The sequence below is a fragment of the Ictidomys tridecemlineatus genome, chromosome Y (assembly GCF_052094955.1).
Source record: "Ictidomys tridecemlineatus isolate mIctTri1 chromosome Y, mIctTri1.hap1, whole genome shotgun sequence".
NCBI lineage: Eukaryota > Metazoa > Chordata > Mammalia > Rodentia > Sciuridae > Ictidomys > Ictidomys tridecemlineatus.
The window spans coordinates 5,048,858-5,074,521 of NC_135494.1; the positions used below are offsets into that span (position 1 = coordinate 5,048,858).

Below are 25,664 nucleotides of genomic sequence, written 5' to 3' on the forward strand. Positions count from 1 at the left end.
AATTTTGCCACACGCACGTAGGAGTATGGCGTGGTGAATCTCTCTGTTAGGTAGAAATGGAATGCAGCAAAAAGAAAGAAAGAAGTACAACAGAGAATCACCGTGGCAGGTCCGGATGCCTGATATAAAGAAAACCCCATGTGATGGGAACAGAGAGAGGCTCAGAGCCAGAGAGGCCAGGGGCGTCCAGCGCTGAGCAGAGCAAACCTTGGCACACAGAAACGGTTCCCGTTGAGTGAGACTCTGTGTGGGGCAAGGCGCAGGTTTGCTCTGGGATTTGGGGGGCTTGCTCTGTTCATGCGGCTTCTGACGTTCGACTCTGTGAGGTTACCTGCAGGCCAGGCATCTCTGGGGGTGTAAAGGCGTCAGGGCCCAGGCGCCCGGGAAGCAGTGGTGTTCTCTGTGCATTTATGAGCTTCGGCCTTGGAGGTCATCGGTGTCTGAAGGTCTGCCTGGTTACCTAGCAGTAGCAAAGGGCACAGGGATGGCAGCCAAGACCAGCCCTCCCCAGAGTGCAAACCTTATTTACAGCCAAGGACATTACCCTGAACCCATTCCAAACCCCAATGAAGACGGCCGGGCATGATGTTTTTTTTTTTTGCAAACCAGGCAGGCTCGGGAATTGACAGACTTCACGTAGATGCGTCTTTGTCGCAGGGAGCTGCTGTCAGCCAGCCAAAACAAATAGCATAAAGCAGAATAATAAAACATGGCTGGCGGGAGATCTTGTTTTCTCTCAAAGAGGGCCCATTTTGAGTGTGGTGGCAGTGACTCTAAGAATCAAAAGAAAATAAATCCCAACCCACACTCTCTCTCGCTTTCCCTCCATCCGCACGTTCATTTTATCTCACGTCTCAAACACACACTTTTTTTTCCCGCCCCTATTGAAACTGAAAGGTGTTCTTTCTAAAAATAAGTCGTCTGTATGTAATTCCATAAATGGCTGCTTCCTGGGGCTTGCTGTTTTGCAAGACTGTTGCTTTCACTGAAGTGGTAGTAGAGAGTCGGGTTGGCTCTCTTGCAAAAACTCTTTGGAGATACCTGTGTGCGCGATGTGTACGTGCAATAGCTCACATGTACACACGTGTTCAGAGTCTGATTGCCCGTTAGCTCTGTCCCCGTGTATGATGAAAGAATTTCCGTGGAGAAAAGATAATGATCCAGCTTGTTTGCTTCATGCCTTTAGAAATGCACCACCTTCCTGTCTTATTCCAGACACAGAGAGCACAGCCCTTTTCTTCCAAGGACCACAACGGAGGCAGCCGGTGCAGGTCCTGGATGAGAAGCAAGGTGGGCTTCCCCTCCCCCAAACAAACTTGGCGTGAGTGGGAACACCAGGAAGGCTTCCCAGGGCTTGACCCAGGAGCAGGATTTGGACGTCTCCTTGGACTGCGATGGCGACCACAACTCCAGGGCAGAGATGGGGAGAGAATGTTCTCTGGGCTTTTCCAGCAATGACAGAAGAAGACAGAGTCTCTGGTCATCTTCCCAGTTGGAGGGGACTGTGGGCAGAGGAGGTGAAGGAAAGCAGGCACATCTTTAAAGCACAATTCTTCACTAACCCTTAGAAAATTAAAAAATGTGTCTCCAGGCCAGGTGTGGTGGTGCATCCCTGTAATCCCTGTGGCTTGGGAGGCTGGGGGAGGAGGACTGCAATTTGGAGGCCAGCCTCAGCAATTTAGCAAGGCCCTGAGCAACTTAGTGATACCCTGCCTCTAAATAAAATATAAAAAGGACTGAGGTTATGGCTCAGTGGTTACGGACCCATGGCTTCAATCCCCAATATTTTTTTAAAAATGTATCTCTGCAGATTATAATACAAGATTGCTTTCTGGCCATTATCAAGTCGAATAAGCCTTGTGAGGTAAAGTCCAGCAAATTATTCTGTAAGAGATGAAGCAATTTCTAGCCAACATTAGAACCCAGTTTCTATAGGATGGTAAACTTTAAATCTTTACCCCACTGATATTATGTTGCATTATATGCTTAAATCTTTACCTTATTGATATTATGTTCTTCCTGTTGTGAGCCACATCTTTGAAATAAATTGCTTTTCTTAAAATGCAAGTAAAAGTGTCTGCATGCCAATGAAAGAGCAACCCCAGTTATATGAAAAGTTTGAAAATTGTTGACATCATCCTTTCTGCACACATAAGAACTGAAGTTGGTTGCTGTATCCAACATCAACATCACTATCCCAATATGAACCTGAGAAAATTTGGCAAATCTTCATCCTGGGTTACTTTTGGAAGCAAAGACATAGATTCAGCTGTAGACTTTAATCACTGTTCAACTTTATGTTTTCTTGATTTAGGGTTGCTTTTTTTTCCCCCCGTAACTGCTGATTTTTTTTTTCTGATCCTTAAAAACATGAGACATAATTTAGAAACTTGAGTTGTTCTTATTTTGTGCCCCTGGCTATGTGATTGTCTTACATCAAATCCCGGAGGGAAACGTATCCAACTCTTGCCTTCTGCTCCGTGGGGCACACAATACACTGTCAAAGGTGCAAGAGACTCAGAGAATTGTTTGAAAATATTTTTCTTGACAAGCAAGGACTTTTTTCCTAAAGTGGCACTGTGTTCAGAGTGAAGCCCAAACGCTTTGTTCCTGACGCGAGCAACTGCCTTTCGGTATCCGTCACTTGCTGTGATGGTCTGGGGCAGTTCGCATTCTTTCTTTGCCCGTCTGTCTGTCTGTCTGTCTGCCTGAGGAGCCAAAGACAATTCCAAGAACTGGTTAAGCCTGGAAATTAAGGAAGTGGGATTTCATATTTCATATCTAAATGTTAATGCTTTAAATAATTGAGCATAATTGTTCCCTGCCATTTATCATCATGTACCATGTGCCAGACACCAGGATAAATGTGTTACATGTATTATAGCTCCTAATCCTTATAAAATCTGGTGAAGTCAGTTTGACTGTCCTTATCTTACAAGATAAGACACAGAGAGGGTGATTCGCTGCCTGAGCTCACACAGTGGAAATGAGAATACAAAGCCAGACATGTCTGACGCCCAAACCTCTGGCTTCTAACTGATGTTTTATATTTTTCACCATCATTTTCCCAAAGACTTGGAAAACGCCTCTTTTTTGTTCATTTGTCTCATTTTGTTTTGCATAAACATTGATGGGAACCCAGCCATGCCGTTTTATTTGCGTCGCCCCATGGCTGCTCTGAGCTTGGGCGGCAGAGTCAAATAGCTACAACACAGACCGTATGGCCAGCAAAGCCCCGAGTGTATTTATTTATTGTCTAGCCCTTTTATGGAAAAAAAAAATCCTGATCCCTGATCTTTAGGATCATTGGCCTGGCTCAAGGGGTCTGACCACATGAAGTTATTCAGAAAAAATTAACAGACTCAATCCACTCAATGCTGAAGCACCTCACTGTGTGACGAACAAGATCCTGAAATAGACATGGAACTGTCTTGGGCACATGGACATCCAATTATCACAGCACCAGGTTTGAGAAGAGTCACCCTCACATTGTTGGTGGGACTGCAAATTGGTGCAACCACTCTGGAAAGCAGGATGGAGAATCCGCACAAAAACAGGAATGGAACCACCATTTGATCCAGCTATCTGACTCCTTGGTCTATACCCCAAGGATTTAAAGTCAGCATACTACAGTGATGTGGCCACATCAATGTTTATAGCAATCCAATTCACAAGAGCTAAACTATGTAACCAGCCTAGGTGCCCTTCAACAGATGAATGGATAAAGAAAACATGGTATATAAACACAATGGAATACTACTTAGCCATAAAAAAGGATGACTTTATGACGTTTGCCAGTAAATGGATGGATCTGGAGACCATCATGTTAAGTGAAAGAAGCCAATCCCAACATACCAAAGGTCAAATATTTTCTCTGACTGTGGAAGCTAACCCACCATAAAGAGGGGAAGGGGAAGAATATTAGACAAAGAGCGATGGAGGAAAAGGAGGGAGGGATAAGAAAAGGAAAGACAGTGGAATGAATCTCTGTCACAATTTTACTATGTTCACACGTGAAGACACCAGAGTGAATCCCACCATCATATAGCCCCACAAGAATGGGGTCCTAATTAGAAGAAAATATAGTCCATGCTTGCATAATCGTATCCAAACAGATTCTAATATCATGTATAATTTAACAAGAACCAATTTTAAAAATAGAAAGAGTCCTTTTTGCCCCTGAATTGTCTTGACTTCTCCGTGGGAAATCAACTGACCGCAGCGCGACAGGTCATTTCTGCTCCGCTCATTGGTACATCCATCAGTCAGTCAGTACGAGCCTCACCATCTCCATTACTGTGGGCAGTTTTGCCTGAAAGTTTTCCAGTGAGTTTTGTAATCAGGAAGAACAAGTCCTCCTTTGACCTTCATCCTCAAGGTCATCTTGGCTCCCTGCCACTTGCCGGTGAATTGTGGTTCTGTGTGGTCCGTTTGTGAAGAGAAGCGAGCTGGGATTTCGGCGGGGGGTGAGGTTGAATGTGTCAGTCCGTTTGGGAGGCACCGCCATCTTGATGTGTCTTTCCGTCCATCCATGAACGTGGGATGCATTTCCATTTAATCTGGGTCCTGTTTGGGTGTCTTTCCAATAAGTTTTACACTTCTCAGAACACACACTTCACACTCCATGTATCATTCGTCCTCTGGGTACACCTGAATGATGAACGTAACGTACCCTTCCAGCCCAGTGCCCAGGATAAAATGAGGAGGGGGAGAATTGCATCTGACCCTACGGGGGCCCCAGCTAATCAACCACAGGCCCAATTCCCTCCTCCCCAGCGCTGCAAAGAAGAGGGACGCCTGTTATGTGCAGAAGATCTTCCCCAGAGTGAAATCGCTGTCTCCGAGAAGAGTTGTAAGCCGCGCTCTGGCAGCGAGACGTGTCTGACGGCTTGGGCATGACAAGGCTCCGTCTCCCCCGTGGGGAAAAAAATATTCTGTCAACGTGTTGCATGTGTCAGATGAAGATCAGATCAGCCAACAGAGCCCGGCTTACAATCTGGAAACTAATGTTTGGGTCTGGGGTAAAAAACTCTTTTTTTCCCAACCTCAGTCATAATGCATGCTTTATCCAATGAGCTCAATCTCTATCATCTATCCATCTTCTAAAATATCCAAAAACCAAGCAGCAACTGGACCGAGGGAGTCAGTCCCTGACAGAACAGCAAGGCATGTTTTCTTACAAGGAAGGGAAAGACAATAGGATAAACATATATTTTTTTGTACCCAGGGGTCCTTAACCACTGAGCCACATCCCCAGCCCTTTTTATTTTTTATTTAGAGACAGAGTCTCTCGAAATTGCTTAGGACCTCACTAAGCTGCTGAGGCTGATCTCATCTGCGATCCTCCTGCCTCGGCCTCCTGGGTTACTGGGATTACAGGGGTACGCCACTGCACCTGGCTATAAAGAGTGTTTGCACACGGGGCTTGCGGACTTGTAACGGACGGCGGCATTCACTTACCTGTTGCGATCATGGATCCTCTGTCTCCCTCCCAGCAGGCAGCTCCTGCCGGGGTTCTGTGTGTTTTATATTCCCTGATACATCTACTCCCCCTCCTGCCTTCAAGAAGCGCCTGGGAGTTCCTGGCCCAAGGTGCTCCCTAAACACGTGCCGGATTGACGTGTGAAGTCCCACTGAGAATTTCCGTGTTCAGGTGGTGCGTTTGGAGCGGTGCTGCTTATCATCAGGAAATCTCTGCGTACCCATGGGGGTGGGGATTGACAGCTAAGACTGTAAAAACAGAAATAAGAGAAATAAAGGAGCTGCCTATAAGATCCAGGTGACGTATTATCCTCCCTAATGTGACATGACCACAGGTGACGGGGTGACAGAAGCAGGCGGGGTCTCAAGGGACGGTGGGAGGACTTGCAATGTCTCTGCCGACGGACACTGCGGAGTCCAGTCCTCCACGTTTTTTCCGTGGGTTTGCAGAGAACAGCCTGCTTGGCTTTCTGGAACATTCCCCAGACGTTAGCCTCTGCGTCTGAGTTTCAAATCCTTCCTACCTCCCTGTTATGGTTTAGGTAGGAAGTTTCCCCCAAAAAGCTCCAGTGCGCGACCCTACAAGGTTTGGAAGTGAACTGACGGGGTGTGTACCCACACCTGTTGACATATCCCTGCCAGCCGCAAGGGCTATGGTCCTCAGGAGCCCTCCTCCTCCTGGTTCCAGGGTCCTTCTCCTGTGCCCTCCTAAAGCATCTGGAACCTCTCGGTTCTTCAGAAACCTTCAACACTCACGCAAATGTGCAAGACTCCTGGACCTCCCACGTCCACCGGCAACTGTAAGTAGCCACGGCCACAATGCCCTTGCTAAGACGGCCAGCCATGGAGAGGAAGATCCATGCAAGATGCACCACCGTTGCAACAATGTACAGCCATGTTTCTCTCCAACATACCCTGGTACCACGGAATGTCTCACATGTTTTGCAAAACGTAAAAAACTGGACACACGGAGGGGCAAGCAGATCAGAAACCGAGGAAGCCATGAGTCTGCAGTGAGACCCTTTGTGGGACTCACCCTGAGGCCACGCTTCCTCCCAGGAGCCGCGCACTTACAAGACATCGCAGCTAGGATGTCCTAACCCACGCGGCTTCTTGCAGCGATGCCCGATGCCTGACGTGCTGTGGACACCGCCTACGAGATTTCAGCCCAAACAAATGTGTCATGCAAACAGCCACCGACAGGAAGCCTTTTTCCTTAGGAGGAGAGTCTGGAATGACAGGCAGGAAAACGCGATCCCCACCTGACTGTCCCAGGAGAGCGTCCAATAAGTAGCAAGTCCTCCAAGAGGGGTCGAGGTGGCCTGTTATCTTTAAAACCTGAAACTTAAAACAGTTCCAGACCCCTGGACCACGTGTCGAGCAAACTTCCAGAGACGTCACACATGTGCAGTGGATTCCAGGGATTCTGCCCAGGGAGGGGGTCTCTGGGACTTGGCAGCTTCCCGTTTCCATATGGAAAGGGTTACGGGGAGGGAAAGAGGGGAGGCGGGGACAAGAACCGTGTTGTCACATCGGGGATGCAGCCCCGTGCCATCTCGCCCCGGCCACACGCTGGCCGCCCGTGTGGGAAGACTTAGTGGAAACCTTTCATGGTCCTTCAAGGGCTGTTGAAGACATGGTGAGCGTCTCTGGGGTGATTCTGACTCTTGTCACGTAAGGTTTGGGGGCAGAAAATACAGAATGTGCACCAGCAGGCACCCCTCACCCAGTGAGCTGCAAACTTCACGGTAACACGTTCCTGGGGGGTTGGGGCCCACTGGTTAGATGAGGAGCCTCTAGGCCACCTCCCACCGAGGCACACTTTGTAGATAAGGCCTCACGGAAACAGAGCCAGGGCTGTAAATTCCTCTGTGCTTTTTTGTGTCTGTCTAAGTCAGTCGTGATTACAAAGGGCGACCCACAAAGCAGAGAATACGTGCGTGCGCTCTCTGGTCCTTTATCTACTGACCTTTGATGTGGACCTTTATTCTGCTTGGGGCGGGGTGGGAAGGACAGCTAGACTCCTACACCTACCAAAAGCATAGCCAGAAGGTATCAGAATAATATCAGGATAAGATAGTCCTTGGAATGGACTAGAAGATAGCTTGGTGCACGTAGGGAATGATAATCATCGTGTGTACTTCTACACCTCTTCCAAGGCAACCTTTATGGAAAACAGTGAAAAGTACTAGCCCCTAGTTTAGTAGGGAGTGAGACTTTTTTTTTTTTTTGGTACCAGGAATTGAACCCAGGGTGCTTATTAACCACTGAGCCACACCCCCAGCGCTTTTTTATATTTTATTTAGAGATAGGGTCTCGCTAAGTTGCTAAGGACCTTGCTAAGTTGCTGAGGCTGGCTTTGAACTCGCGATCCTCCTACCTCAGCCTCCCAAGCTGCTGCTGTGATTACGGGCTTGCACCACCACACCCAGCTGTGAGCGAAGGTTTTGATGAAATCCACGGCTCCAGGGGGCATGCGATGGCTCCGGGAAGGCAGTGCATGTGCGATATACCAACTGAAGCATCCGTAGAATTTTGGAGTGTGGACCAGAGAAGTTTGGAGGAAAGATGGACCCTCTTCTTTCCATCATTGCCTGGGGAGGGGAGGGGAGGCTTCCCCAGAGGTTTAAGCCAACATACTAACCAGCTTTCTAGAGAGCTGGATTCAGAGTACGGGAAGATAAAATCTTGACAGCCTGTAGAGAGATACTCCTCTTCAGACGCGAGTATTGGAATCTCGGTAGGATTCTGTGTAGCAAAGGCTCCTGCCAAATGAGGCTGGATGGGTGACAAACTGTGTTTTGAAAAAACAAAACCAAAAAAAAAAAATACCATGTTTGAATTGCACGAGTTCAAATAGGCCAGCAATAAGCCAAATTGCCTGTCTTTTGGAGAGCTAGGGAGAGGAGAGGGTCAGGAGGGGAAATGACAAAGTAAACAAGTCACTGTTATGAACATCTCCACGGCTCATCCCACCTCTGAGAGTTCAGGACAGAAATGCTGACTCCTTCACACTGCTGATTATAACAAGACGCGTGGAGTGCAGGAGCTCGCTGGATACCCTTATGCATTTTTCCGTGATGCATTTGAAAGCTCCACCGCTTGGTTTGCGGCCTCCTCCCACACACCAGATACTTGAGAGCAAATCTCATTTAGAGGATGTTTTGTCTGGAGGCAGCCGGGCTGCATTCTAATAAGGCAGATGTACAGGAGGCCGTTTCCAACGCTCACATCCACAGGCGCGGAGGTAATTAGCTGGAACTGCGAGAACCAGGCAGAGATGGATCTCTGTCTGGGCTCGTGCAGAAGGATGTCTCTGCTGGCCCCGGGGCTGAGCAAAGCACTTCCCCGCCAGCCCAGCCTGGACCCGCCATGCTCCAGGTGGGTCACAAGGAGGAGGCTCAACCTCCACGCAGAGACCTGTCCCAACTTGGACCAAGTTTTCGTAAATTCTGGCTTCCCAATTCAGCTCCTTCTGTTGGCTGTGTGGGTCCTCATTCTGGAGTTCCCACAGAGCTCGCTCGCTGCACCCCAAATCTGCCGGCACTGCCACCACGCTGAGCCTTGGTCCAAGCCTTGCACTTGGCATTTAGCTTCCTCTAGACAAATCCTCCAGAATCATTTCCACAGACTGACTTCTGAGAGGCACCTTCTGCAATTGCTCATCTGCAATTCTGCTTCCCCTCATTGACCCACAATCTGAGGGTGTCAGGACCTTTCCAAAATTCTTCTGATACTAAGAGGTTTTAGCAAGTTCTTGGAGCTTATAAATACCCTCAGTCTTTGAAACTGATTTAGCTATTCTTCCGTACCTAGCAACATCTGCAGCGCTTCCAACTGGAGCTCTTTTTCCCAAGGCATGCAACCTGCAGTCCCATGCGCCCTGGCCCAAGCTCCTTCCCAGCACTGAAGAGCTGGCCCCTAGTGCACTGTCGGCAATCTTCCATTATCTTTGTTGCCTCTTGCTGTCTGGAGTGGTCCTACGAGGTTAGAAGTTCCTTGGAGATAAGGAGTCCCTTGTTATGATTGGTGTGGTCTCTTTGGAGTCTTCACCATGGGTCTTTTCAACTGTCCTTTCTCTGAAATGCTTCCAACTTCTGCTGCAAGTGAAAGGTGGAAGCTCAAAAGCATTGAACACAGCTCAATCACCTTCCCCGCCCCCAGGTGCTTAAAGAAGTGCTGAGTAAATTAAACTGTGGATGGGAGGCAGCAGAGCCATCTCCCCGTGCCTAGCCCAGCGGGCTCTTCAAGGTCAAGAGCACAGAGGGAAAAAAACAGCAGAACACGGTTAAGCAACCAGACTGGAATTTGCCACGAAAGCAAAGGAAAGGTTTGCAATCACAAAGTGCCTTTGATTTCCTATTTTCATTTTGGACATGCAGTTATTACTGTACAAGCTGAGCTGAGTGGATTCATACTTTTTTGAATTATAGTCAAGAAGAGTAGTGGTATTTTCAGTAAATTAATTAGAATGGGAGTATGTCAAGCATTCCACTGTAGTGGAATGTGTGTAAATATTGGTTACATTGTCTATCCATTTGAATATACAAAAGGTTACATATATGCAAACAGACATGGATTATATACTGGCACATGTGCACGCCTGTAATCCCAGCTGCTCTGGAGGCTGAGGCAGGAGGATTGGAAGTTGAAAGCCAGCCTCAGCAAAAAGTGAAGTGCTAAGCAACTCAGTGAGACCCTGTCTTTAAATAAAATATTAAAAAAGGGCTGGGGATGTGTCTCAGTGGTTGAGTGTCCCTGAGTTCCATCCCTGGTACCAAAAAAAGGAAAGGAAAAACCAAACATGTATGCACAAATAAATGACTTGATGGTGACTCTTTGCTATTCTTATTATTTATTTCAGATCACTTTTTATTGTTGCAGTATAATTACTAAAGTTCAGGGAAATTACACTGAGGCTTGGTGTAATTGAACCTCTCACCCCTGCAACTCTACCGAGCACTGAGTTTGTTTGATTTTGTTGTGATACTTGGAGTGTCTCTGTGCTCCTGTTCCGTCAGATCCTGTTCCCCCTGCAGCCAGGGAGGAGCCATGCCCACACGCCCATACCCCAGTGGCTCCATCCATCCATCCATCCATCCATCCATCCATCCGTCCATCCATCCATCCGGCCACCTTGGAATTAAAGGGGGTAGCCACGCAGCCGGGTGACAGGGTCCACGCCTGTAATTTGAGTGGCTCAGGAAGCTGAGGTAGGAGGATTGCAAGTTCAAAGCCAGCCTCAGCAACTTGGCAAAGTCCTAAGCAAAATAAAATATAAAAAAGGGCTGGGGATGTGGCTCAGTGGTTGAGTGCCCCTGAGTTCAATTCCTGGTACCAAAAAAGAAAAAAAAAATCAAATGCAAAAGAGAGAGTATAATCAGATTCCGTTTATATGAAGTATTCAGAATAGATGGATCCACAGAGACAGAAAGCTGACTGCAGTTTGCCAGGGGCTGGGGAAGGAGAGACTGGGGAGTAATTCCTGGTGGGTATGGCTTTGTTTTGAGGTGATGAACATGTTTAGAAACTAGATGGAGATTATGGCTGCGTGACTCTGCAGGTGTATTAAAAACCACTGACCCGTTCACTTTAAAATGGTCAATTTTATGCCATGTGAGTTTCACCTCAGTATTTTGTTTTGGTTTTTTGGGGTTGGCTGGTTTGGTTTTGGCTTGGTGTTTTTGGTGGTGCTGGGTTGTGCCCAGGGCCTTGAGCATGGGAGGAGGCGAGCACTCTACCAACCGAGCTATCCCCCCAGCCCTCACCTCAGTTTCTTTAAATGCATGATTTAAAACATGAAATATATTTTGCTAAGTAAACTGCAGGGTCTTTGTTCCAGGAGGTTTAGGTTTCCTTTCATTTTTTTGAAGAAACTGTGTAAGACCTTTATAGAATCTCCTATGACGGCGGGGGTGCCGCTCGGTGGCAGAGCACTTGACACGCAATCGGACCGTGCCCTCGGTCACCCCCCAGCGCCTCTGAAATATTACTGTCACTTTTTAAAATACCTCCTAGAGGACTCTAGGAATGAGGGGTTCTAAAAAGAAGGAAGGAAGGAAGGAAGGAAGGGAGGGAGGGAGGGAGGAAGGAAGGAAGGGAGGGAGGGAGGGAGGGAGGGAGGAAGGGAGGGAGGGAAGGGAGGGAGGGAGGGAGGGAGGGAGGGAGGTGTCATCTGGGAGCTCCTTAAAAACGCAGGTCTCTGGGCAAACCAGAAAGACTTGAGTTGGAAGCGACATGGTACGGGGGTCCCCCAGCAGCCCTGAAGCTGTGTACCCTGCTTTCCACAGAAGGTCCCCACCAAGCCTCTAGATGCCCTGTACCAAGGTCCGGCCACCCTCCAAGGCACCAGGAGTGCTCTCCTGTCCTCTTCCTGGAGGCCTCCAGGGACAGAGACTTGGTCAGGCAGTGCTCCAACCCAGGGACGCACACAGAACTTTTTAACCGTGTCTTTACCAACCGCCAAGACCGCTCCCTCCCTCTCCCTCCACTGTGCCTTTGCTCCCGTCCATCTCCACGTGGAGGGGAGTGAGCTGGGCAAAGGGCCCCAGGAAGGCTCTGAGGCTGGTGGCCTGAGCTATCCTGAGAGGATCCCATCCCTGAGATGCAGAGGGCAAGTCTCATAGGGAGCAAGAAAAACTTCTAGGTGCCGGTAAACATGTTGCAATGAGACAGGTGAATGCCTCCTAAGAGCTGGGCCTCCAGGAACCAGCTACATGCACCTGGCTCACAGCAGGCTCCGTCTTCATCAGCAAATGAGCAGCGGTCAGCATCATGCCCACGGGATAAAGGGATGCCACTGGAGACCACACTAGAACACAGACCCTCTGGGCGGCTCTGGGGACTGATTGCAGGATGCATTATGCTGAATGGTGACCGACCCGCTCAGCCCCTCTGTAATCAGTCACCCGATTTGACACTTGAGAAGATGACGTCATCTTCTGCTTCTTATTTCAGGAAGCGAAAACAAAACAAAGCAACCAAACTCAGCTTCTGTTTTCGCGTAATAGGTGCCAGAAGTCGTTATGTGCATGAGTCCACATCTGTAGCAATAGGAAAAGACAACATAATTAGGTATTATATGCTGTAGAAGTACCTGATGCTTATACTGTGTAATAACATTTGTAATTAAAGTGCACATTACACATTTGCAATGTACAGCATGCATCTATTGTCAAGTTAATATATCAGGGAGTTACACCTGTGCACAGACAATGGTGTTTCAGTCAAAGATAGACTGACCGCACAAGGAGGGTCCTGTAAGATGACGTTGGAGCTGAGACGATCCTGTCACCTAGTGCCATAACTGTTAGGCACATCATTCACAAGTCTGCAGCAAAGCTGGTGTAAACGAACACAACTGTGCTGCCAGTCCTGTAAGTGTAGCACAATCATGTGCCACACATAATACTTGATAATGACCATAGGCAAGTATGTTGCTGGTTGCTGTATTCACTGCACTATGAATCACCAGCTTAGAGTGTCCTCCTATCATTTTGTCTTTTAAAAAGGTTACTGTGAAACAGTTTACGGTGTTGTGCCGGCAGCAGCCTCTTACACCTCATCTTTACCTGTCCCTTGTTGCATCAAGAGACTGGATGTGGTGGTGCACACCTGTAGTCTCAGTGACTCAGGAGGCTTAGACAGGAAGATTGCAAGTTCAAAGCCAGCCTCAGCAGCTAAGTGAGAGCGTGTCTCAAAATAAAAAAATAAAATAAAAAGGGCTGGCAGTGTAGCTCAGGAGCAGTGCTTGCCTAGCATGTAGGAGGACCCTGGTTTCGTTCCCAGCTCTGCAAGAGGAAAATCAGCCTCCATAGTCTGCAAACCAACCCTGCAGCAGAAATTCTGGTCACACACAGACAATCAATCTACTCTCTGCAATGATCACATAAAGATGAAATTGCCCAATAATGATGTATCCCACCGGCATTCTGTGACACATGACTGCATGCATTCTGTTAATACGTGATTAGATTTTACATAATAGATAATCATACATGTACATTATATAATACCCACCTTCGTGTTATAACCACTAATATATCTTACTACTATGCACAGTAGCCTTTTAAAATTACCGAATCATAAACTGTTTCGAACTCCCAAATTTAAAGCTCTGCACCTCCCAGCCTGCATGCTCCAGGAGACCCAAGGCAGCATGCACTTGTCCCAGGTGGACCTAGTTGTTCCTTGATCTTGACCCAGCTTACATTCATTGCCTACCCCAGGCTTGCTGTTGCCATCTTCTGGCGCTGGGCACTGAACCCAGGCCCTGCGCGGTGTGCTGAGCATCTCATTTACTTCAAGTCATCTCTAGATCCTCTATACTGCCTAGTATGATGCGAAGGCTGTGTAAATAGTTGAGATGCTGTAGAGAGAGAATAGTGACAAGAAGAAACAAAAACCTGCACATGTTCAAGTTTTTAAAAAGTATTTTTCCACCTGTGGGTGGCTGCATCTCTGAAGACAGCAGGATGTGGAGATTCAGGGGCTGATTCTCTCTCTCTCTCTCTCTCTCTCTCTCTCTCTCTCTCTCTGTCTCTCTCTCTCTCTCTCTCTCTCAATACAGCCTTTCAAAAGCCCTGCGTGTTGGACAGATTTCTTGGAGTTCAGGCCCCACATCTTCCTAAGCTCCTCTGGCAACTCACCTCCGACACCCAACTCTTTCTGTAGCTACGCCTTGGGCAACCTTTGTCCTCCTTTGTGACCATCTACAGTATGACACCACTCCCTTTTGATGCACTTGGAGTCCTTTTCACTCCTGCACACCCGATTTCCCTTTGGCCTTGTGTCACACAATCTTTCACTTCCACACGGTAGTAGGCCACGGAGTTGCCTGGTCACTCAATGAACTCGCAAAGCTTCCAGATATTTCAAAACAATGTATGTATTTATTATTAAGCAACGCATGGCCCTTGGCAAAGTCTTGAGCCAAATTTTAGTTGCGTAAAGTTACAAATGCTGTTATAAAATGACCACTTTTCCTGGGGAGGAAGATAAGAGAGGGTGATATCAGCTCTCCCAATCTAGAAGACATGCAGACGACCCACATTGTCTTTGGCAAGAACAAATGCAAGCATTTCGTAATTCACCAAGAGCTCACTCCTGGTTAACCCGGGAGGGTAGATTCATAGTGTATACAGTGGAGAAGGTGACTTCATTTTGACTCAACCTAATCTAGACGTCAAACACTCACACAAATACGCAGGCTGTGACCTATTGCTGGAATTGGTTCGTAATGGGTTTGCTTCAAATTCATGACATCCTCAAACTTTTTGAATTTAAACGACTTTTCAAATCCATCTGAATATATTCGAGACAGCCCTCGGGCATCCTGATTTATGCTAACAATCTGAGCGGGGGTTTTTTTTTTTTCTTCCCTCGGCAAAGATAACTGCATTTGAATAGACTGAGCAGTTTAACCACCTCAACAGATTTCTGATCCAAGCAAGTGTGAAATCATTTCCCCTGCTTTGCAGAGCCAAATGCTCTCGGTGAGAAAGTCAACAATACAGAGAGGAGATAATGCGATTCAAAAGGCGTGGAGACGGGGCTTACAGAAGACGTATTTGCTAATATTATCATACGGAATTGCAGCAAGGAAAACACTGTGGTCCCCGAGTCCCATGATCTCAAGGATGCTTTGCAGAATGAAATTAGTTGTGACATCTACTAGACGGTAAAGGAGCCTAATAAGAGAAGTCACAAAGTCACCCAGCAGCTCTGGGTCATTTTGGAAGATGACTCAGGATGCCCACCTCTGCCCCCACGCTGACTCACGGGAAGGAAAGCCAGCCTCCTCGTGTGGGGAGACACGGGAACACAGGAGCCCTGCCCCCTGGCCTTAGCACCTCAGTATCCGACCAAGAGCCAGGGAAAAGTGAAACTCCCTGCAGTTTCTCATCAAATCTAAAGATCAGCGTCTGTACTCTAGAATCAGAAACTCCAGCCCCCTGGTTAGTTAGAATCTGCCTCTTCACCAGCCTGTTTTGGGAATGACAGAACATGCCCCTTTAATAAATGGTGGCAGTGGGTGACCACGCCCCACAGCGTCTGCAAGCACCTCTACTATGTGCTGGTGACTTTGGCCAGATAGGCAGCTGGGCATCTGTTTGGCACAGGTGATGTGAAGCTTTTACATCTAAGAAGACGGTTAAAGTCGGATGGGGCCGGAGGGGGATCTTGTGGGAATACACATAAGAAGAGCTGAAAGAATAAACATGAGGTCAGTAGGGGAAAGGTGGGGATCTGTCTAGGTAAAGGCTCCGCCAATTTTTCCTGGGATGGCTGTAAGGGTTGCCAGGCGGAAGAGGGATTTATGCGACCCTTTGGATTTTCTTGAGAGGAGTCAGCAGAGCACGTGCTGCTGTGGTGCCGTGGGGTGGTGGCGTTTTAACGGCACCCAGTCCATGTCGCTGCCCAGTCTAAACAGTTCTGTAAACAGTATGCATACACCAGGGCTTACTGCCACCCCAGTCTCAGTCCCCAAGCAGCTGCTGCCCTTCTGAATAGCCTGGGACGTCTTCTGTCACCTGAGCGCTAAGCTCCCAGTCTCCAGGCAACAGGCCCTTCCCCCACGCCCATCTAGGCCCCAGAGACACCTGCTCCCAGGATGCCCACCCACCCGCCCGCCCGCCCACAGGCTCTCCAGCTCCTTCCTACCCTCCTGATTGCTATGGAGTTCTGTCTAAATAACCTCTCTAGTTTGTAATCAGCGTGCTCCTCCTGACCCATTAATTCATCGAGGGTGCAGTCTAGTATTGGGGGCCTCGAAATCACGTCTGATTGCATACAAACACCAAAGTGATCAGCCACCGTGGGGAAACAAACAGCCACCGGAGTGCAGCCCAAGTTGCCGCAGGTTATAGACAATAACCAAACGAACGCACAAACAGGGGTACGCATGGCTACGCGGCAACAGGCACAGCCTTCACCCGGCGGACAGGCATGTGCCAACCCGTTCACGTGTGTGCACAGGAGTCCGTAAATGCATACACAGGCACGTAAACAGGTAAAAACACACACCTATACCTGAGGGCACTTGTGCACACACCTAGAGCTATACACAAGTGCCCACGTACCCATGACACACCCACACGCACATGCACACGCTGACGCATAAACGGATACGCTCACCAGATACACACACCCACACGTATTGATGTGATGAGTTCTCTGTTGGCAGCTGAGAGAGTGAATGAACCGGAGACCTTTGTAAGGCCTTGCTGCAAAGGAAAGATGATGGAAAATCAGGTTGAGGCCACCCCGTCCTTCAGACCGAGACTCTGAATGGGGACCTCCAGGATGCTGCAGCCAGTTTTCATCTTGCAATACGCGGTTCAGGGACCTTTCTCCTCTGGTCACTGGAACAGACCGCCTGGGGCCCTCAGGACCCTGCTGTGTTGGCCCTGGCCCTGCCCTCGGTCCCTCCTGGCCACTTCCAACTCCAGTTATGCCCAAGGAAAGCAAACAGAAGGGAGAGAGGTAGTGTGGTGGAAGGTGACCAAGAGGAGGGAGGAGGAGAGAGAAAGAAACATCCGGGTAAACGAAAGGGAGCCAACTCTTACGTGCATGTACGAGTATGTCACAAGAGTCCCACTGCTGTGTCCAAATGCAAAGAAAAAGCACAAGGCCACTGTACTTCCCCTATTCTGCCATCAACAGGCAGATCAGAATAAAGCAATAAGCCCCCACTCATGCACTGCACGGCTCACTCCCTGACAAAGGTATCGGTCCTGCTCTCCAGAATTGAGTTAGAAAAGCAGGCAAATAAGCAGAACCAGGAAAATAAAGGGAGGCCAAATCAGAGAGCCATGCTGTCCTCCACCTGACAGCTGTCCACCCCAGAAAACAGGTCCTCACGGCGGGTAGCAGGTGCCTGGGTGGGGTGACTTGGGAGAGGCGAAACACAGTATGTGCCCTGGTCTGGGCAGCTGCACTTGGTCACAGGGCAGGAGCAAGATGATGATCAAACAGAGGCTTTCCCTAGTCAGCCCAAACGTGCATAGCCTTTCCTCTCTCAGGGTCTTTGCTCTTATGTAAACAGATGCCAAATACCACACACACACACACACACACACACACACACACACACACACACTGTGTTTTCAGCCAAAACGACACTGCTCCGGCTGTCTGGGTGCTTGGCGAAGGTTTTAACATCCCTATTCAAAGGCAGGAAGCCCGGCTCTGCAGCGTCCAAACTGAAGGAGATTAGCAGCTGAGGCGGTCACCCGGGACAGCTAAGCTGGGGCCCTGGAAGCCACCCGCCCCATCCCCCCAGGGCGACTTTACATAATCAGGAAACACCGGCCTGTGCCTGAAACCTCAGCTCCAGAGGCAGATGTTGAAAACGGAGCAACAGCTATGGGTCAGTCTGGTTTGAACAATCGTGATACCCAGTGATACCCAGTCCTGCTGCCCGACTTCCATCCTCCATGATGCGTTTCCAGCCCATGATAAGGCCCCCTTTCTGCTCCACCTCTTTAAAACAGATGAAAGAGGGAGATATTTATTTGGCGTGAACATTGAATGTCGAAGATGTCCAACATAGAAAGGGGGTGAAATGGGGAACAAACTCACACTGGTTCATCTCAGGGAAGACAGGAGAGATGGGTGTGTCCCAAGCCCCATCTGCAGCGAGAACAAGGTGGATTTCGTTTTCCAGTGCCGGGCATCCTGCTTTCTCTTTCCAAAAGCAACTGACCTGCAGTCCTGCCTGGATCCAGTGGACAGGCTATGCCACATTCCTCAGCCAAGCACCTGCTACGTGCAGGAGAAATGCAGACCCCAAGTAAGGTTGATAAGAGGAACCAAGTTACCCGGAAGGGGGAGACTTTTACGACCCTTTTCAGAGACCAGATCCCAAAACGCTGGGAGATAAGGGTAATTCCTGGCAGGCCCCAGCTCCAGAACACTCCCAGCCCGAGTGATCATCTTTTAGCTATCCCCATTGAATTCCAAGGAACCATACTTGGTGGTTGATGGTCCAAGGCAGAAGCGTAGAGTGGATCGGTGCGTCGCATGACCCAATTTTTTGTTTTAATCATATTAAGGGAAGACTGAGGCTCAGTCCTGGTGATGGGATTAGGCTAAGCCAGTCAGAGCCTTCTCTATGTGGGTCGCCAAGTGTTGTCTGTCTGTCCCTTAGGGATTCTCCTGTGTGCGGAGTACAGTGCGACTCAATCGCCGTCATAATCGCGTCCACAGGACAGGCACCATAGCGCACGCCTGGCATGCCAGCAGCTCGGGAGGCTGAGGCAAGAGGATAGCAAGTTCAAAGCCAGCCTCAGCAGCTTCATAAGGCCCTAAGCAACTCAGTGAGACCCTGTCTCTAAATAAAATACAGGGCTGGGGGTGTGGCTCCGTTGGCAGCCTCCTCGCATGCACAAAGCCCTGGGTTCAATCCCCAGCACCATAAATAAATAAATAAAATTCAAAAAAAAATGGCGGGCTGGGGATGTGGCTCAGTGGTAAGTTCCCTTAACAATCCCCTGAACCAAGAAAACAAAAGCAGAACGGAATGATGCCCGTCCCGCCAAGCCAGCCTGCACACAGGTGGGCTAGTGTCCTGGTACTCATCGGCCCACCTCACCTGAGCTGTCTGCAGATGAAAATACCAATTCTCACCTCACCTGGGTGTCGGTCTCCATTTGGGCTCCTGGGCAGGGTTCTGGCACCTTCTCTTCCCAAGTATAAAACAAAGACGTCCCAGTACTTAAAGTCCGTACAAAACAAAGGAGACGTCGTACCCGTTTCTAGCAGCTTCCGAGGCTGCCCCAGAACGGGCAGCAGACTGTACCATTCAGAGCCTCAGAGGATCTCAGCAAGGGAGGGTCTGACTCCTCGAGCATCCCTTGAGAATCTCAATTTTTAAACTTCAACTACATTTTTTAGACCTGTCGTATTTTAAAATAGCATTTGGCCTTTCTCTTTTTTAATTCTCATATAATTTCTTATTTTTCCAAATTAATAAGTACCCAAAAGCTCTGGGGGTCACGATTTGGGTGCTGCCTCGATGGACAGTCGGACTCAGGGTGTCCCGAAAGGTTGCAGTTCAGCTCTCCACGGGGACTGCCATTGTCGGATGGCTTGACCAGGGCTGGTCAACTCCCAAGATGACTTGTGAACATGGCTGGGGACTGGGGACTGGGCACTGTCAGAAAGAGCTCTCCACGGGCGTCTTGGTACTCACCATGTTAAAACACCTGGCCACCCCGACTGATGATGACCAAGGAAGAAAAAGACTGAAATGGCGACGTGTTCCATGCTCTAGCCTCTAAAATAACGCCCCATCTTACCACCATATTCTATTGGTGGTGATATTCCACCGGTTAGTCTTCGTCAACGTGGAAGGACACGACACATCTCACAAGGGAGAATTTATTGGGCGCCATATTGGAAACTGGCTGCTCCATAGTTTCCCAGAGGATGATGGGAATTGCCAAAACGGGAAAGACCAAGACCAGGTTGAGGGCTTGCAGACCGACTGGCCAATCTTGTACCAGAAGGCCACCCATTCAAATGTCACCATCCAAAAATGCATGGCAAGTCCAGAGTTCATCTAATATAATGGAGCCTTTAAAGATCAAAGATGGTCCACTCCTGTGCATGGATGAAGCAGCAAAAATTTTGGAGCCAGAGAAAGGCTTGGAATAGATCGTGGTGTTGTGGTTCCAAATGGTCCACTCAGTGTGGAGCGAGATTCCAGGCAGTAGCTGAGGAGAGTGTCCAACCCACCCACAGAGAGGGGAGTTGGCTGTGGATGAAGGAAGGTCAGTGCATGTCGAGGGCACACGTGGGCTAGTCAGGGGAAAGACAGGAGTGGGAGCTCAGTGCTAACTAGAACAGCGCCAAGATGCCCTTGTCCCTTCCCCAGTGTTGGCCAGGAGGCCAGCACACGTTCCAAAGCCCCTGCCTTGATGGGTCTCAGCTTCTGGCTCTGGATACCTTTTAGACCAAGCCGCCAGTCAAAGCCACATAACACCTGAGAGGAGTTGAGAAAGGTATGGGCTGATACGAGGGTCCTTAAGGACATCCCAGGATCAGTGGGGGGGTGTGCGCCCTGAACTGATAGAGAGTCATCGTTGCTTACGTGACAAGAATCTGGAGACGGACGGCAGTGGCCTGCCTTGGTCCCGCAGCAGGTGCTTCTGCTATCCTCTGTTACTTGTGCTCATGTCTGGAAACTAGCCCCTGTCCCTCCAGGGGTGGTGGCAGTGTACGAGGCAGAATAGGAGGGAGGTGATGAGTGTCCGCAAGTATCATCTAGCAGAGGCCCCTGGCAGACTTTCATCTATGTCTAGTTGCCCAAAGCAAGGTCCCAGGACTCATCCTAGCTCCATGAAAGGCCCAGACAGTGGAGAGAAATGAGCAAGAAAGTCGTTGGGATCAGGCACACGCCATTAACCTTGATCCTCATGCTTGTTGCTCCATGTTTGAGAGTTGGCTTCCCCAAGAGTGTGTGTGTATGTGTGTGTGTGTGTGTATAGCAACCCACATGCTGCTTCTTTGCAGCCGGGGTTGAGAGAGGAACTGGGGTGGAGGAAGGAACCGTGAGTCATACTGCAACATTAGCATCATAACCAGCTGTCGCCCCATTAGGAAGCCGCCGGCCACAAGAAGCCATTAGCACTGGGAATGGGCCAGTCGCAACCTACTGGGCACTGCTGCCCACACTTAGGGAGGCTGTGCACTTTAGCTGGCTATGCCCCAGGCCAGTCACTCCTGGACACACCTGCTGGACACGCCCAGAGCCTCTCTGTCCTTCGCCATCTCTTGAGGACTGAACCCAGGGGTGCTCTTCTATTGAGCTACATTCCCAACCCTTTTAAATTTTTTTTTTTTTTAATACAGCATCTCACTAAGCTGAGCAGGCTTGCCTCAAACATGCAATCCTCCTGCCTCAGATCCCAAGGTGCTGGGCTTACAGAGGTGTGCCCCACCATACGGAGCAACCTTTTCTCTTTTTGGTAAAATTATCTTCCCAGTGACATCAAACACCGCCTCTACACAGACCAACCCCGGTGACATTCCCCAAGGCCTTCTAGCTGCGAGCCTGGATTCTTATTAGGTAGAACTGCTGCAGCTTCCGGCCCAGGCTTCCCCTGTACGGTTCCAACGTCAGCAGCTGGGCTTTCAGTTTGGGGGTTGTGCATTTTCTGCCCCCAGGGCCCCTGGCAATGTGTTTTTTCTGCATATCTCCTGCCAGGAGACCGCTCAGCGCTGAGCTGCCACCACCATCCCAGCAGAACCAGCAATGGCAACCTCAATTTTTAAAAAACTGTTTACTCATCATTTTTATTTTTTACTCTTGTCTCCTTCTGGAATCTCTCTTATTTAGCCATGGGACCCCCAGAATTGGTCTGCTAATCTCCTCTTTTTCTGTATCCTTTCTCTTTTTCTCTTTGTTCTACGTAGGTTTCTTCAAGTGGACCTCAGGCGGTTAGTCCAGGGTACATTCGTCCATATCCCTTGGTGTGTAAATGTGCACTTGGGCCACTCTGTACCTTCTGATTGCAGGCACCCACAACTCAGGGGTTTTATAGAGACCAGCTTCTGCTCTGCTCTTTCAAGCAACCAGCGGTCAGTGCAGGGGGATGATTCTGTCTTGGGAGTGGCCCTCGGTTGATGATTGATCAGCTTTTTCACTCAGCACCTTTCCTTGAGAGACATCCAAGTTATTGCCTGTAACAATCCTTAGTTCCTTTTCATTACCAAATAATATTCCACAGTTTGAATCTACTATAGTTCGTCTAGGAGGACACCAGGAACTGTTTCCAGTTTGGGACTCTGGTGAGTCAATCTGTGAAGGTCATTCACATGGTGTGTCTTTCTGCGGACATGAATTCCATTTCCTTGGGACAAATGTGCAGGGGAGCAATTGTAGGGCACTGTGAACATGCACAGCGCGTGTTCTAAGGTGCCAAGTGTTTGAAGAATCATCAGCACCAACTTAGAGGGGTGTGTGCTCTAATTGAAATGGAAAAGGATAAACTTTGGGGTAATAAGATACAAGCAGGGTGTTACTCTAAGGAATGATCTCATGGAAATAAGGAGACGCTCTTACAAACGAGGAGTCTAACGTGGCACCGTAAGCACAGATTAAAAACATAAAGAGTGGCAGGCCAGGAAGGGTCAGTGGGTGAGGGCAGGAGAAGGGCACCCACAGGGACCAGCTGTTGGGGACCTTACAAAGCTAATGCCCCGGGCTGGGAACATGGGAACATCTACAGCCCTCGGGAAGAGGTGTGCAGAGAAATGTGAACAGAGAGAGCAGAAGAGAAACCAGACGTGGTTCAAGACATTTCCAATCAACGGGTCCATCGGACAGTCAAGATGATTCCTATAAACAAAAACCGTGGCTTCGATCAAAGCTGAGAGGGAACATTTTCCACTTCTTTTCTCCCCTGTCTGCAGCCTCCAAAAGACTGCTTTTAATAAAACGCAACATGGTGTGCTGGGTGGTAGATGGTGATTTCCCCCCTAATATATTCTAATTCAAACTATTTTCAGGCAGCCTGATTTGAAAATCGCTCCCATAGCTATAAAAAGCACATGTATTTTGAGAAATAAAAGATGAGAAACAAGAAGAAAAGGATACTGGAAAAAAAAAAAAATGCTCCAGTCTGTCTGGTTGCAACTCAAGCCAACAATCTGAGGTCCCGAGAAAACAATTCCACCAGATTTAGAAAAGGGGAGAACCAAGACAAAAATAAGCCCTGGCCAAAAATATAAGTCCAGTGCCCAGGACTCACAAGAGCCCAGTGTAAAAATGTACCATCTCCCTTACACATCTCGTTGGCACTCCTTAAAAACAAATCACTATTAGGTCCTTCTTTTTAAAGAAGTGTCCCCACCTTATCTCGTGGTAGGTTTTATGACTGTGTTAAAGCGGGTTGTTGTGTCTGTTTGGGTTTTTGTGACGGTTTCTTTCTTGGATTTCTTTTTTTTTTTTTTCCTTTTGTTTCCTAAAGTTGTTTTTTCCCAACAAAATCTTCAAGGTGGAAAGCAAACCCATCGCTCAGGGTTTTAAATCCGACGGCTGAGGAGAGCCAGTTTCAGGTAAGGAAGGAAAATCAACAAGCTTGTCTTGTAACAAGCTTGCCAAATCGGAATGTGCAGATCGTCTTTCCTGGGAGTAGGCTCATTACCGAACCACGGCAGAAACATGGCCTCTTGTACTTAATGTTGAGGTCGTGTGCATTGCCCTCACGGGTGCCCAGGTCCGTAAGCATGCACAACCTGTGGTCAGACATGGGGGGCAACGTCTCCTTCCAAGTGCAAGAATGCGCTGGGCATGTGGCATGTCCCTGATGTGCCAGCTGATGGGGAGGCTGAGGCAGGAGGATCACTTGAACCTAAGAGTTTGAGACCAGCCTGGGCAAAATGGCAAGACCCTATCTCAAAAAAAAAATAAATAAATAAAAAGAATGAAAAAATATATATATATGTTTTTAAATCTTTATCTATTAAACAACATATCTTTAAAGCCACCCTTTTGTTCAAAAGCAGATCACATTTCTAGTTTTTGAATTGGCTGTTCTTGAACTCATTGTTAAAAAATCCCTAAATTACTTCCTTCCCCCCCGTGGTGCTGGGGATTGAACCCAGGGCCTTGTGCATATGAGGCAAACACTCTACCAACTGAGCTACATCCCAGCCCCCTAAGGCAGCCCAGACGGAAGGCTTTCTACAACCTCATGAGGCCCGGAGCAGGAACCATGCCCAAATTCCCAACCCAGACCAGCCCTGAGAGATAAGAAGTGATTATCTTTGTTCTGTTTGAAGCTGCTCCGTTTGGGGATGACTTGTTACGCAGCCATACTGTCTGTCTGTCTCTCTCTCTCTCACCCACCCCCCCACACACACCAAAATGGATTACCCCCAAAAGACTCACTTTGATCAGGAAAAAAGTTTGCCAAGGTTTCACCCCTTCAATCAGATGATTCAGTAGATCAGACACAATTTTTTTTAACTCAAGTCTTTAAAGCAGCCAACCATATTTTTTTTTGTTTTTTGGACATGAGTGTTTTTCACATATCAATTAAATTTTGCTTCTCAGAGACAATGTATCTCCTTCTGTAAAGTTCCTTTTCCTGGCTGAAAATTCTGATAAAGGGAGTAAAGATATTTCCTCTGCCTTTCTGAATTTCCAATCACTGTCTAGATGTGATTGCCGACAACCCGTGCGAATTACGAAATTGTGACATATTGTTTAATTGACAAAAACTAAGAATCAGACTGAGACAGGGTAGAACATAAGCTCATTTTTCCCCCTACAAAACAAAGCTTAATAGTTTAATCGAGTTTGAGGGAAATATTGAAATAAAATCCCACCTGTTCCATCAAATATTTGTCTTGGAAACAGATTAACACAAGACTTTTTCATTATCCTCTGCATGTAATGGGCTAAATATTAAAAGCTACACGTGAACAAGAAGATCTTGGATGTATCAAGTTATCTTCAGAGAGTCAGATGAAGGGGAGCTCACAGAGAGGTAGAAAACCTCAGCTCAGGAAGCAAACCCGGTGTTCCGAAGGCCTCCCAAGAGAACTCAGCCTGTCGGGCACAATAAATTTTAAAACAAAAATCAAGACGATGCTCCCACCATAGCAGGAAGTTTCTCAAGCGCGGAAAACTGCCTCTGTATTCTGGGTAATTACCCAAAATATAAAAGGTCAGTTTAATGGTCCTTTATTCAGCCTGAATGTTCTCCAACCACAGCGCCGCCACCCCTGTCCAAAGCCGACCTTCCAAATCCATAGCCTGTAAAAATAAAAGAAGACCATTTCGTCAAAAACCAGCCTGTCATCTTGGGTTTCTGGATCATATTTTTTTTTTTTTTATTCTTTGTCTCCAGGGAAAAGAAACACGATACTAATTGGCTTTTGGGGTGTGCTTTTAAAATTTGTTTTTGAGCACTTTCTATGACCAGACAGTTGTCTAGACATAAAACTGTCCAACTCATTTAATTCCTCAATGACCTTTGGGCTGAGTACAATTGATAACCCCCTTTCCACAGGAAGGAAGCTGAGGGTCCAGAGAGAGGGAGAAATTCTGCCCAATTGGTACAACTGGTAGGAGACGAGTTAAGGATTTCTTTTTCGTTTTTTTCCAGTGCCAGGGACTGAACCCAGGGCCTTGTGCATGCTCGGCAAGGGTGCTATCACTGAGCTCTATC

The 25,664-nt window shown here is 48.1% G+C and overlaps 1 long non-coding RNA gene and 1 other non-coding gene across 12 annotated transcripts in view; both read right to left on the minus strand.

Moving 5' to 3' along the window:
- Positions 1-3,980: 3,980 nt before the first annotated feature.
- The window catches only part of LOC110599146 (uncharacterized), a 41,025-nt gene continuing 19,341 nt past the window's right edge, over positions 3,981-25,664 (minus strand). Inside the window, exons 3-9 of one of the 11 annotated variants that reach the window (XR_013432052.1) lie at positions 24,380-25,249; positions 18,064-23,879; positions 17,890-17,964; positions 13,705-13,829; positions 12,204-12,524; positions 7,862-9,578; positions 3,981-5,730 (exon numbers count right to left, since the gene is read on the minus strand). This is a non-coding gene — a long non-coding RNA (uncharacterized LOC110599146). Of the gene's footprint in view, positions 9,579-11,626; positions 12,525-12,557; positions 13,313-13,691; positions 13,850-17,889; positions 17,965-18,063; positions 23,880-24,379; positions 25,250-25,664 lie in introns of those variants that run through there. The other 10 variants (XR_013432048.1, XR_013432047.1, XR_013432050.1 and 7 more) reach the window with 10 other exon arrangements.
- Trnat-cgu (transfer RNA threonine (anticodon CGU)) lies at positions 24,072-24,140 on the minus strand. The gene has a single exon. It is a non-coding gene; the product is annotated as a tRNA-Met (tRNA).